This window comes from Neophocaena asiaeorientalis, unplaced genomic scaffold (genome assembly GCF_003031525.2).
Source record: "Neophocaena asiaeorientalis asiaeorientalis breed wild unplaced genomic scaffold, Neophocaena_asiaeorientalis_V1.1 scaffold124, whole genome shotgun sequence".
Taxonomy (NCBI): domain Eukaryota; kingdom Metazoa; phylum Chordata; class Mammalia; order Artiodactyla; family Phocoenidae; genus Neophocaena; species Neophocaena asiaeorientalis.
This window is the reverse complement of record NW_020174135.1, coordinates 15,668,158-15,677,050: the sequence shown is the minus strand read 5'-3', so window position 1 is coordinate 15,677,050 and position 8,893 is coordinate 15,668,158.

Below are 8,893 nucleotides of genomic sequence, written 5' to 3'. Positions count from 1 at the left end.
GTGTGTGTGTATATATATATATGTGTGTATATATATATATATATATATATATATATATATATATATATATATCATACATTATATAACACTGCCAGTAGAGGATAGGGCAACACATTGTCATCAAACCCATTAATATTTCTACAGCCCAGCATGTGAATACACACACTAAATGGAATAAATAAAGACTATAAATAGCCTCATGTCAGTTCAGTTCAGATTTTTGCCATCAGACGAAGTTTTTGCCCCAAATGGGATTCCTTCAAATTTATAAAAAATGAATGTGAAATGGCAGATAAGGGCTTATGCCTCCACCCAGAGGTCAGGGTCTGTCCAAAAGTCAGGTGAAGATCTACTGATTCCGTGCAAACTGTATCAAAATCCCAGTGGCATATTTCACAGAACTAGAACAAATAATTCTAAAATGTGTATGGAACCACACAAAAGATCCTGAACAGCCAAAACAATCTTGAGAAAGAAGAACAAAGCTGGAAGTATCATAGGCCCTGATTTCAAACTACACTGTAAAGCTACAGTAATCAACACAGTATGGTCCTGGCACAAAAGCAATGGAAACCACGCTTATATGGGCAGTTAATATACAACAAAGGAGACAAGAATATACAATGGAGAAAGAGCACTCTGCTCAGAAAATGGTGTTGGGAAAACTGTACAGCCACATGCAAAGGAATGAAACTAGAACTCTGTCTTCTGCTATACACAAAAATGTATTGAAGACTTGAATGGAAGACCTGAAACCATAAAACTCCTAGACGAAAACATAGGCAGTACCCCTTTTGACATCGATCTTAGCAATACCTTTTTGGATATGTCTCCTCAGGGCAAGGGAAACAAGAGCAAAAATAAACAAATGGGACTAGATCAAACTCAAAAGCTTCTGCACAGCAAAGGAAACTATCACCAAAAGGGCAACCTACTGAATGGGAGAAAATATTTGCAAGTCGTATATCTGACAAGAGGTTAATATCCAAAATATATAAAGAACTTACACAGCTCAACAAAAAACAACCCAATTAAAAACACGAGGAGAGGATCCGAATACACATTTTTCCAAAGAAGACACACGGATGACCAACAGGCACATCAAAAGGTGTTCAGCATCAGTAATCATAAGGGAAATGCAAATCAAAACCACAATGAGATATCACCTCACACTTGTTAGAATGACTATTATCAAAAAGATAAGAAACAGCAAGTGTTGGGACTTCCCTGGCAGTCCAGTGGTTAAGACTTCACCTTCCAATGCAGGGGGTGCATGTTTGATCCCTGGTCAGGAAGCTAGGATCCCACAGGCCTCCCGGCCAAAAAACCAAAACATAAAACAGAAGCAATATTGTAAAAAATTCAATAAAGACTTAAAAAAAAAAGAAAGAAAGAGCAAGTATTGGAGAATATATAGAGAAAAGGGAACACTCATACACTGTTGGTGGGATTATCAACTGGTGCAGCCACCATGGAAAACGTTATGGAGATTTCTCAAAAAATTAATAGAAATACCATATCATCCATCTATGCACTTCTGGGTATTTATCCAAAGAATGTGAAAACACCAATTTGAAAATATATATGTTCATTGCAGCATTATTTACAATAGCCAAGACATGGAAACAACCTAAGTGTTCACTGATGGTTGAATGGATGAAGGAGATGTGGTACATACATACAATGGAATATTATTCAGCCATAAAAAAGAATGGAATTTTACCATTTGCAGCAACATGGCTGGACCTTGGGGGTATTATGCTAAGTAAAATACCCTATGATTTCACTCACATGTGAAATCTAAAACAAAGCAAAACAAAACATGAACAAACAAAACAAAAAAGCCCTTATAGATACAGAGAAGAGACTGGTGGTTACCAGAGGGACAGGGGACTGGGGGATGGGTGAAGGGAGTCCATTGTATGGTGGTGGGTGGTAACTACACTTTTGGGACTGATCACTATGTAAGGTGTACAGATGTCAAGTTACAATGCTGTACACATGAAAAAAAAAGTCAGGTAAAGAATTTTTCCTGGAGGAGATATCACTTGAGCTGAAACTCAAAAGATCAACTGGTATAGAAGGAGATCTTTCCAGCACCCACCAGACAAGCCACCTACAAAAACTCGAGAAGCCCATAGGGCAACTAGAGCCAGTCCCAAGGGAAGCAGGGTCCTGTTGCTCAGGTGGGAGATGCAGGCATAGCCGGGACCAGGCAGTGCTGACCACCTGCCTCAGATTCACCTGGGGATGGGTGATAAAAATAAAAAAACCCCAGGCTCTCACCTAAAGCCCCTCAGAAAATGGAGCCCTGTAAACTCCACTTAAATAAGTAATCCTGGAGATTCTTATTCGTGCTGAAGTTTCAGAACCACTGATTTATTTGAAACACCCTACGTGCCAGGCGGTGTTCTAAGCTGCTTTAGAATTATGAACACATTTGGTCCTCCTGACAACCTTCCTATGTAGGTGCATTGTTATTTCCATTTTGCAGATGGGGAAATCAAGGTACAGAGATTTTTTTTAAAACTCATCCGAGGTCACGGAGCCTGTAAGGGATAGATCAGGTGGTCTGGTTTCAGGGTTTGTGCTTTAACCGCGTGCTGTCTTTGCATTGATTTTGGGCGTCTTCCCCCCACGTGCAGCCAAGAGCAAACCTGGGGCTCTGGCAACCTGGAACGCTGAGGAGGCGTCTCTGAAGGTGCAGATCACGCCCTGTGTCCCGCCCACCCCATCCCGGGGACTGGACCACACACAGAGCTGTCTCAGGGAAGAAGAGGAGCTTTGGTCTTTCACCCCTGGGGGCTAGAAGCCACAGAAAGAAGTTGACCAGTTTGCAATAAGCCTTTTGGCCCTGGGGTTCAAAGCCCATGTTGCTCTACTCTTTATCTGTGTTACTGATACCTGTTTCAATAGCTTCTGTTTGAGTAGATGGAGCCAGAGAGCTGGGATAGGGGGTTGGAGTAGGCTGACCGGATGGTCAAGCCTGGAGAGCAATTTGCCCTCTTCTTGTGTCAATTCCAAAAGGCAGGGTTTGGAAATCAAGTCAACAGAGAGCTTTTCTTCATCTCCACACAAACAGCCGTTATACAGTGTTTGGAGAGAGTTGGGCAATGCTGGACCGAGCTAGGTCAGAGGAAAAGTCAATTTTGCCTTTAAATCCCTAAAGCCAGGTTTGGTTTCCACGATTCTGTCACACGCCTACAGCTCACACCAAAAAGAAAAATGCTCCAGGCTTGTGTATATCCCCCTCCCCCATCCACCCACCAGTGAACTACTGTGGGCATTAGAATGTTCTGGAACATTCTGCCTTTCCCCTCACACTGAGTGACTGTCATCCCTACACAAACCGTCACCAAGCAACCTCTTTTTGATGGCCCCAGAGTTCTTGTTCAAGGAAAACTGCTCTCAAGCTTAAGCCAATTTGGAAAGCACTGGAGTCGCACATGAAGCAAGAAAAATGGCCAAACGCCAGGGGTAGGCAGAGCAGCCATCTACTCAGAGGATTTCAGAAATAGAGGGGGAACATTAGAAAGTATTTGCTCCAAACCCTTTGCTTCTACAGATGAGGAAACAAAGGCTCAGAGAGGGGAGGTTTCTTGCCCGAAGCACCCAGCTCGCACACGGAGAGGCTAAATCAGAGCCCATTCCCTCAACGCCCAGCTGGTTGGATTTTCCCACCACACTATTTAGCCTCTCGTCATTTGTCTTCAAAACTTCCCAGTTCACATTCTTAGTCATCCATTCAGCCTTTTATTTATTCTCTGGAGTATCTTCTATGAGCTAGTGAGGGGCTAGACCCTGAGCACGAACCAATAATAAGGGGCTCCAGTAAGAACTCTTTATGGTTTGTCCTCCCTCCGTCTTCCCTTCAGAAATGGCACTGGGTGTGGTGTCGCCCCTAACCAATTAAAACAGACTGTCTGGGGCTGAGCTCCACACATGGGGAGTTTAAAAATCTCCCTGAGAGAATCAAATTCTGTAGCCAAAGTTGAGAAGCACGACTTGAGAGCACAGCTTTGGGGAGGTCACGAGCCCCAATTCCACAGAGGCCCAGGGAACTGGGACGGTGGGGTTGTCCTCACCTCCAGACATGGCACCCTACACCTCATGGGGCCCTTATACTGGCACAGGCACCCAGGGGCACACAGGCTGTGATCACACAAGCTGCCAGAGGGCACGTCAAGCCGTCTGGCTCTCTCACCTCGTGCCCTGAGGTGTGTCCTCACGCGGCTGTCGGTTCTGGGGCTCGGCAAGTGGCAGGCTGGACAGCAAGCTAGGCTTCTCTGCCAGTGCGTCCTCACAAGTGGCTCCTGGGGATGCCTTTCGCCGTCCACCAACCTGGCCTGGGGCGGGCGGAGGGTGGGATGTGGTTAGGGGGAAAGGAAGTGACTTCTCAACAAGAGCAGTGCTCACCCCACCAGCTGACCCCTTGCCTCCTTCCAGCCCCAGGGCTCACCCCACACAGGCCAGGGTAGGTGGTGCCAGGACCTGATGGGAGGTCTCCTTCGACTGCCCGGACACCGGGCATCGTTCATTGATAGCTTTGTCCCTTGGCTGCAATTCCAGAATAATGGGAAAAGTTCCACACAACAGTCTACCACTCAGCCAAGAAAAGAGAAAGAAGAGGCTCTCTGTGTACTGGTACTAAATGATCTCAGAGCTATGTTATAAAATGAAAGTGCAAGGTTCAAAACCCTAAATATTACGGCCCCAGTTTGTATTTCAAAGGTGGTTATAATATACACGTGTCTGTGTTCATAGTCTATACAAGAAACATAACAATGGTTGCTTTGGGGTTGGGGTCTGGGGTCTTACTTTCCACTGGGGGGCTCCATGGATGGTTCAGAGCAGGCACCCGGTAGAGTTAACCCCCTCCCCTAGGCTGAGAAGGCAGAGAGAAGGCCCAACTTAATGTGCCTTTACATCCATTTAGCAAAAGTAAGAAATGAACAAAACAGTGCGGTGATGGACATCACCGATGCATGTTGCATACCAGAGAGAAAGGGGGCGTAGATGCCAGCAAAGGGAAGAGCACATGTTACTTTTACAGAAATAAATCTGCTAGTCATGCATCACCAGCTTCTAAAGAGGATGAGAGGCAGCTTCCAATAAAAGATACTGGTGATTACATATCCTTAAAAAACAGAGGAAAAGGAACAAGAGCCAGTGGAAAAGTGGAGAGGTGGCGAAACGACTATATCTAGGCACAGGCCTTTTTTATTAATTGAGGTAACACTGGTTTATAACATTATATAAGTCCCATGTGTACAACGTTATATTTCTACTTCTGTATACACTACAGGGTGCTCACCACCAAAAACTGAGTTTCCATCCATCCCCATACAGTTGATCCCTTTACCCATTTGGCCCTTCCCCACCCTGCTCCATCCTCTCTGGTAATCACTACTCTGTTCTCTGTATCGGCATGTTTGTTTTTTGTTTGGTTTGGGCTGTTCATTTGTTTGGGATCTTGCTTTTTATATTCCACATATGATTGAAGTAATATGGTATGTCTCTCTCCATCTGACTTGTTTAACTTAGCCTAATACCCTCAAGGTCCATCCATGTTGTTGCAAGTGACAAGATTTCATCTTTTTTATGGCTGAGTAGTATTCCGTTGTACACATATATACCGCACATTTTTTATCCATTCACCTGCCGATGGATGCTTAGGTTGGTCCCATATCTCGGCTATTGTAAATAAGGCTGCCTGTATCTTTTCAAATTAGCATTTTCACATTCTTTGGATAAATACCCAGAAGTGGGATAGCTGGATCATATGGTAGTTCTAGTCTTAATTTTTTGAGGAATCTCCATACTGCTCTCTGCAGTGGCTGCACCAATTTCTAATCCTACCAACAGTGTACGAAGGTTCTCTTTTCTCCACACCCTCTCCAACACTTGTTATTTCTTGTCTTTTCGATCACAGCCATGCTAACAGGTGTGAGGTGATGTCTCATTGTGACTTTGATTTTCGTTTCCCTAATAATTAGTGACATTGAGCATTTATTCATGTGCCTGTTGGCCATGTGTACGTCTTCTTTGGAAAAATGTCTATTTAGCTTCTCTGCCCATTTTTTAATCAGGTTGTTTGTTTTGCTGTCGTTGAGCGGGGCACAGGGTTTTCTCTCATACTCATGTACAAATTACTTGGCTATATGACGTTTCATTTAAACATCACAGCCACCGAGGGGTGGGGTGCTGTTACCAGCCCCACTTTGTAGATGTGGACACCTGGGTCAGAAAGCTGACTTTCTCATGCCACACACCAGTCAGTGGCATAGGGGGCCCAGGCTCAATTTTTTTCATATTCTGACTTTCTTTCTTCCACACACATTCCCAGAAGTCTCATACCCAGAGATAGTACCGTACGAGTACTATCAAGACTGCCATTTAGGGCTTCCCTGGTGGCGCAGTGGTTGGGAGTCCGCCTCCCGATGCAGAGGACACGGGTTCATGCCCCGGTCCAGGAAGATCCCACGTGCCGCGGAGCGGCTGGGCCCGTGAGCCACGGCCGCTGAACCTGCGCGTCCGGAGCCTGTGCTCCGCAACGGGAGAGGCCACAACAGTGAGAAGCCCGCGTACCGCAAAAAAACAAAAAAAAACACCTGCCATTTACTGATGCCACAGGGCACCCCATGCATACATTGTAACCACACCCCCGAACACGCACTAAATCTATCCTCTCACCAACTGCTATGTGCTCCTTTTTATTATTTCAATTTTGAACCATGTGAATATAATACCAACTCCAAATAGTGTAAGCGGTCTTACTACTGTCTGATCCTTTTCCATTCTGTTTCTGGCTGAGACTATGATCAACTAGTCCATATTGAAGTGCTAATGCATTAATGGGCCACACACTCAGAAAAGGTGTTAGAACTTTATCGGGGGCCTTTGGAGACAAAGCCTCAGCTGAGAGGTTTCTACCACTCTCAAACCCCAAAGCACCACTTTCCTTCCCATGGCAACCACCATGAGCAACTTTCTCAGACGTCCTTCCAGACACAGTTTACTCCCCTCCCTGTATTTATTGACATGGAAGCAGGTTATACACACTGCTGTGTATCCTGCTTTTTTTTTTTTAACCTCATACAGCTTTAAAAGTGTTCTAAGAGTTTTTAAAGAATATATCTTTGAAATTCGTTTATCAGTTTGTTTAAAAATCCACACATTTCACGATTTTAATGGCTCCAGAATATTTCGCTCTGTAAATATACCCTATGTTAATTTGACCAGTGCCTTTCTAATAGATATTTGGTATGCTCTTATACCTTGCTGTACAAGCAACATTGCAGTTTTGCACATTGTAGGATAACTTCCTGAAAGTAGAATTGTGTGTCAAAAGCTACAGGCATTTGTAATTTTGAGAGCTATTTCCAGACCGCCTTGCGGTAGGTGGTGCTTGTTCCTCGTGCCCTTGCCAACAAGGTAAAGCTAGCAAATTTGTACAAAGAGGCAAGCATGGGATGCTTAGGCCCTGTGTGCTGTCTGTAGGGGCTCGTGGCGCCTGGGGAGAAGCTTAAAGGTGCTGGGGCTTGCCCACGAGAGGTCAGGCTTCACAGGGGACATGAGAAGCTCTGAGACCAGCTCCCCTCACCTCTCAGTCCTGCCAAAGACGGAGCCAACAGAAATGCCCCATGATCCACAATATCACTGAGGTTAGTGCCAAGATCTCTCTGCATCTCATCGAGGAATGGTGAAACCCAAGTGTGTGACTGAATCCCACCTGCTCAAAGGCAACTGCCCAGGTTTGCTCATCTTCGTGCACGGGTGGTCTCTTGATAGTCGACAGCACATGTGGGGACAGTAGTATAATTAGTTCCCACTCTCCTGGCAAGAAACTGGTTTCTCCAACAAGGTTGTGGAGTTAAGAAGGGAAAGCTTCATCTTTGCCTAGCCCTTCCCCCTCACTATGCCCTGAAAAGGTGGTTTGATTAGTTGGAGCCTCCAGTGGTGGCCTTTGACCACTGCCCTCTGGGCTTCTGGTCAGAAGACAGACACCTCTTTAGCTTTCTGAGGACAAGGCTGGCTGCTACCCTTGTTCAGCGTTAGGCAATTTTCTAGCCAAAGTTTACTATACTTCTTTGGGGCTTAGATACTAGTGTGAAGTGTCAGAGGCTAAAACTGCATCCCTACCCTTCATGGTCTCCCTTATCTGTGTTATGCTGTTGGCAGAGATATGGCCTATTTCCCAGCAAGGAATGACTAGAGTGTCTGTCAGGATCTAAGGGATCCTGGTGCATCTTGATCTACCCTGGGATAAACCCTCCCCGCCCAGCTTGGCTGGAAATGTACAGCCACCCCAAGCGACCGACAGTCGTGAGGAGAAGGGTTGAAAGGGAAGCTATGAAGCAGAGGATGGGAAACTGTACTTGCCACGGGGTAACTGAATCAGAAAACCCCCAATGTCAAAGCTTCAAAGAGGTTTTGTCAACCAGCCTCTTATTTTTCCCAACGAGAAAACTGAAGCCAAGCAGGTAGGAGAACTCATCACAAAGCCAGTCTCCACTGAGTCTGGGACGCCCCATCGGAAGGTGGTAGGAATTTCATGGAGATTGACCTTTCGCCCTTATAGTGAATGGCGGAAACATTCTCCCTCACTTAAAGTTTGCTATGACGCCAACCCAACCGACGACTATGAGCACAGAAGGTTTGTGGAAGGTCTAGAAGCTTTTCTCATTTCCCAACCAAACCATAGTCGGCTGCACTCAGTTCAGCCTCCCTCGGAAACACGTGGCTTGGCAGATGGGTCCCCAATGGGAGTTTGGTGAATGCCTTCCAAGGTGATAATCATTAACAGCAAAGTACACTTTAAGGCAGATTAATTAGGAAGAATACTCTTCAGGTTGATCCCCCCCCCCCACATTTAAAGGGTATTGATAGTCTA